Source organism: Cryptotermes secundus, unplaced genomic scaffold, assembly GCF_002891405.2.
Source record: "Cryptotermes secundus unplaced genomic scaffold, Csec_1.0 scaffold697, whole genome shotgun sequence".
In the NCBI taxonomy this organism is placed as follows: Eukaryota; Metazoa; Arthropoda; class Insecta; order Blattodea; family Kalotermitidae; genus Cryptotermes; species Cryptotermes secundus.
In genome coordinates, this window is record NW_019724753.1 from 889,716 (window position 1) to 895,715 (window position 6,000).

Consider the following 6,000-nt stretch of genomic DNA (forward strand, 5'->3'; position numbering starts at 1 on the left):
AATCATAATTAAGAAAACTAACTCACTCAGGGAGCCCAGCCCTTCTTAAGAAGCCAACAATCAACCAGCTACTCAAGGATTTCCCGACATTTTATGGAACCCGAAGTTTTATTACAGTGTTTGCAAAAGCCCTCCACTGGTCCCTCTCCTCAGCAAAATTAATCCAGTCCGAACGATATCATCCTATTTTCCTAATATCCATTTTAATATTACCCTCTACCTACGTCTAGGTCTTCCAAGTGATCTATTTCCTTCTAGATTTCCCACTAAAACCTTGCATCCATTACACTTCTCTCCCAAGTGTGCTACATGCTTTGTCCATCGCATCCTCGTTAAGATCACTAATCTAATTATATGGTGGGTAGCTGCGAATATAATGAATAAGCAGTCGCTCACAAGGGGTGGTCCTCCGGTATGTGGGTTTGGCGTGGTGCTGAAACTGCTCGCTGTAGAAGACAGCTTGTTACAAAATGTTACACAGGTCCTCACGGTTACGACAATAAACTTTGTCGCAACTTCTTTACAGGTGATGACACGAAATTCCCAGTTCATGATGAATACAGGAGAGGAAACGTGCCATTAAAATTTCAACAGAAGCTCTAAATGAGTTTGCGATATAAAACGGGAGGAGGGCTCATAACCTAAACTTCAGGCTTTAAATCCTGATTTTTGCAATTACACATACAGCGAGTGTAGATGAAACGGTTCACTCTCATCTCATTTTTCTTGAGTTGACAAAATTGCAGCAGTCTGTAAAATTTGACTAGCTGAGTCTATACCCTGAGACAAATCCCTCGATTTCATTAATGTTCCGGCCACGTATGTTCACATGATCTTTCATCCGTACATTTTCTTTATTGTAACTTCTCTACAGGCGTCTGCCCCATCAATATTCATATAACTACATAACCACTACATGACTGAAATTCAGGTTAAGAATATAGTCGTAATGTGACAATGAATATCACAAATCATTTACGTTCTCGGAATCTTCAACTTCATATCTAACATTTGAGACTGTCGAAGTATGACATATCTTTGTAGAATGCCTGCACTGATAAAAGCTTGATTACATAGTGCTACAGCAGCAGGGGAACTGTCTGCAAATTAAATCATATCCCTAAAATTTTCCAACTTAGACTGAAAATAAGCCTGTAATTGTTTGGATTTGAGGTTTTTACAGGGGTGACTATGAAGAGTTTTTTCTTCTGGTATATAAATCCGCGTAGTTCTGTGAAAGTCTACTGACGTTTCGGGAGAAACATATCTCCTTCAGCTTCATTGGGTAGGGTTCTTGCTTGCTGCCTGCTTCATGCTGGTTTCTTGCTTGGTTTCCTCTTCGACCCTCAAGATGGAGGCGACATGTTCCTCCGAAAGTGGGATAATTTTCAACGAAAATTTTCGCCGTTATATTCCAGAAGACAGAAATCATCGGCCTGTAATGTGTTGAGAGTTGTGATGAAAAACTTTATGAGTGTCAATTTTCTAAAGAGTTTCATATACATCGTTGCATAACATGTTCAGATTACTGCAGATTAGTGGCCATCATATGTACAAAACAGTAGCAGAAATTAATTTCCGTTTAACATAATGAACAGCAAGAGATTCTGGGAAAAACTGTTCGACTGCTTTTTTTGATAAGACACGGGTCGCACAGAAAACGGCGCGTCCAATAATTCTCATACTGTTGCGTGTGTATTCGTTGCCGTTGTAAAGTTTTTACCAAATCGTTGCCTAGCAACGATAGAGGAATACACATAGACACGCAGATTGCTGGGAGGGATTTATGAAGTTCTCAGTTGCGATGGGCTCAGGTGCCATGATGTATTCGTACATACCAAGTTTCATAAAGACTGGTTCAGGAATTCAAGAGTTGGTAGTGGGGGGACACAAAGACATACAGAGAGCATGGAAATCGCATAAGCCTACTTTTATCTTTTGAAATGAAAGAAGGTATGCTAAAAAAAACTTTTAAATTTTGTTGCACCAAACGACCGCTGGGTTCGCCTATGCTGTTGCGCAGGCCCTGCGCCTGTGCTTCCCGATCCATGCTTGCTGCCTATGCTGTTTGCAAAATTAGTTATCCTGTGAGCAAGGCTGAGTTTCCTTCAGACTCGTACTCTAGAAGTATTCGGTTCGAATGTCGGCCGAGATACTGACTATCCTGACCGAGGTTTCATTGTGGTTCTCCTGAATCCCTCCGGAAGAATTCTGGTATAATATTTCGACTAGGCCACGACGGCTTCCTTCCAAATCCATTAGAGTTCACTAATCTCCCTACCATTCGACGCTATACAGTATATTCTAGACGCTGATAGCACCGGAAAATAAGCCACAAAAGTAAAGACATTATCATCATCATCATCATCATCATCATCATAATCAATGATTCAACAGCCCTAGGGTGGGCCTTGACCTTCCTCAGAACTTTTTGCCACTCCTTTCTTCTCACAACCGCATCCCTCCAGTTCCTGATGTTCAGGGCCCTGATATCCTGGAGAACTTCATCTTCCCACCTTAATTTAGATCTTCCAAATTTTCTTGATCCATATGGTTTGTAGTTAGGAACTTTCTGAACTGTTCTCTGAAGGTCCATACGCACAATATGTCCACACCAGCGTACCCTGTCTTTTTCTGATACATTTAACTATATCCTGTTCTTCAAAAAAATAAAGAAATTAGTGGGACATATTGTATACATCAAGTAGATGATAAATGCATATAAAAGTGTACTATTTACGCCTCAAGGGAAGGAATAACTTGGCAAAACCTAGGCATAGATAGAATATTACTATGATGGATCTTTAAAAAGTAGATATAAGAGTTCGGAAGCCGGTCACGGTAGCCGAGCGGTCTAAAACATGTACTGTCTTCACTCGCTCGGAAGCCGGAATCGTGGGTTCGAATCCCACTCAGGGCATGGATGTTTGTGTGTGCGTTTTTCTATGTTTGTCTACAGGTAGAGGCCTTGCGACGAGCTGATCACTCGCCCAAGGAGTCCTACCGCATGTGTAAGATCTAGTAAACCGAAGTGAAACGGAGAGTTTCATGGAGGTAGGCCTAGGCCCAAATTGGAGCTGTAGCGCCACAGAAAAAAAAAAAAAAGAATTTGGGATGATCTCAACAAGCCGAAGAAGTCCAGTTCCCTGGTCTAACGAACACAATAAGCCTTCGGGTTCCATAAAATCCGGAGGTCAAAAGGTATCTGCTTCATTGTGTTACTCAGTTTCACAGTGTTGTTGGACAGAGGCTGGTACAAGCGATTTTCGGTAGGCCTAAATGCTCTAATGACTAGGATGAAGGCTGTTTAATTGTTACGTTATACGAAAAACACAGAACAGTCCTATACACGAGCTGGAGATATTTTCTAATGCAACTAAGCTGACCAAACTCTAAACGTGTGTCTCTTCAGCAACAGGGCTACCAGTAGACAAAACAAACAGTGGTTGAATTATTCACATAGCTTTTAGCAGCAGACATTTCAAGCATACTGCATAAAATATGTAAGAATTATAATCATCTCGAAATATGTTATGCAGCCCTGCTATTTATAGATTCGAGGCCGGAATGTCCTATCTTGGAGAGGGGGTTACTGCGCCCCGGTGACACGTAGAGCTACGCTCGTGGGAGCGTAAGCTGGTAAAGCTACTCATATCAGAGAGGTCGAAAGATATGGGCTGGCTAGTCCTCCAAGTTTGGGGTTGGGCGTGGGGTTCACAAACCTACCCCGGCAACATCTACCGTTACGAACCCTCCAGTGCCTACAGAGGTAGACTAAAGAGGAGGCCAATACGCACAGAGAGTTGTAGAGGCAGTTTAAGAAGAAAATGGTAAAATAGATTTCGTAATAAAAAATGTATTGTGGCGCATTTGCCCGATGCAAGAACTGCTGAGCAACAGAAACAGCCGTTGCTAAGTGACACACACACACACAAAAAGAGCAATGGGGTTATGCAACCCATTTCTAGACAACGGCTCTGTAAACACGTTCCAGCACGCAACAATGGAAAGTGTATCTCAGTGGACGAATGTTATAGCTGGTTGTTAGACAGCAATCAGCGTGCCAATGAGAGTTTGGTAGCAGTCACGTGACTTGTGTGTAAATAGCCTTTGCATTATGACAAATGACTTACTACTCCAGACAATGACTCTTGACAAAAGATAGACCCGTCCTCTCGTCAGAGAGGGCGCCCCACAGTAACAAGACTTAAACTGTCAAACAGTAATAAATATCTGGTCATGAGCCCCAGATTGGTCTCGACACCAAGATTGACTGACTGACTGACCGACCGTCAGTCGCAATGTGACTTTGACTTTGACTTTGTTTAGATTAGTTCAGAAGTTGAGAGTACAAGGACGAGAATAGAGCGTGTCCTTAGTGAGTTGTGAAGATTAGTTTACAAATTAGGACAGAGGAGTACAGGGGAAATGAAGACGTAGTAACAAGAAAACTTCATAGTAATTTGAGATGAAAGTTTCTGAGTTGATGTCCGTTGCCAGGATACGACTAGTGAAGACTGAGAATCCTAGTGCGTGTGCAGCGGTGAACGGAAAGTGTGTAGAATAGCGATAGCGCTATAACTGAGTGTAATTAAGAGAACTTGAACCGAAGTGCCAGTAAATCCAATCATTCGATCTAGAACCCGTTATTGAAGTACTTACGGAAATGAATGGCAAGATTACGTTCTTCTGGGATGTGACGTCATGCAAGTTGGTAGGTAGGTATTAACGTTTCGTAGGAACTTGATGCCTTCATCTTCAGGATAAAAGAGCGACTTTTTTACCCCGAAGGTGGAAGTAGCACATTTTTCGGAAACGTTGGTACATATGTACAAAATGACAGTGCGTCACAGCCCAGAAGGTCGTGCTCCAAATGCTTTGCTGTATATTTAGTGTGTTTTTACTCAGTGCAGCCGTGAATCGAACTTGTATATTACCGGTTGGCCCGACTTAACGAGAAGATTGTCCGGCTCTCCTGCCTAAACCCTTCCTCGCAACAAGAAACTCCCTCTATATTCAGGTGGACAGTATCATAAGAGTTGCGGTTCTTTTATTGTGACTTGTTTAACGACGCTATCAGTATCTCATATTATATAGTGTCAAAGGGTAGGGTAGTTTACACAATTAAGAGATTAGAAAGAATGCGGGAGGAAATGATTGTGGCATGATTTGAAGTACTGTACCCAGATTTGCCCAGAGGGACCGAAGGAATACACGAAAAGCCTTTGTCAGGATAGCCGATATCTCTTCCCAGACTCGAACTCGTTACCTCCTGCATACAAGTGAGAAGTTTTACCGCTTAAGCCAACTTGTTCCGTAAGATCTACAGTTGCTTGCTCCTAAGTATTTTCATCTCCTATACATAATAAATCGCATTTATATGAGCCATATTTCGATTTTAGTGAGTCGTGTATGATAATGAGTCATACTTAGATGATAATGGATGAGGAATGATTCGGAAATATTGAATAGACCTGAATACATACGGAGGAACAGAGAAACATTCTGCGTCTAATTCGAACCAAAGATATTCTGAAATGTATAAATCATGCTTGATTGCAATCTCATTTCCATCCTGCGGGCATTCCTCCCAGGGATATTAGAAAAGTTCCACTTGGTCTTTACGTACGAGATGTACGATCAATCTTCACTCAAGCAACATCCACCAGCACACTTCGTCGCCAGCGCTTGGTCTTTGGGAGTCTTCGGCTCTGCGCTGCGCCAAGAATGGCTGTCTCGGCTGTCCGGCGGTCTCTCACCCGACTCACTGGGCAAATCGGCTGCCTCGGACTCAACGGCGGTCATGCCCGACACACTGGGCAACTTGCGTAGCTACCGCCTCACCACTCCAGCGACCGCGCTGCTCAAGCAAACCTTTTCCTGATCGCTTCAACAGCTGAGCAACCATCCCCGGGGGGGGGGGGGGGGGGGAGCTGGCCACATTCAAACACGCGTGACAACGCAAGCTTAATTGCCTAGCACCGACGAGTAAACAGCGGC

General features: G+C 43.0%; 1 protein-coding gene across 1 annotated transcript in view; it reads left to right on the forward strand.

The window, feature by feature from the left end:
• LOC111862933 (G-protein coupled receptor Mth2) overlaps window positions 1-6,000 on the forward strand; it is a 38,442-nt gene that overhangs the window by 2,063 nt on the left and 30,379 nt on the right. The gene's annotated exons all lie outside the window — the stretch shown is intronic.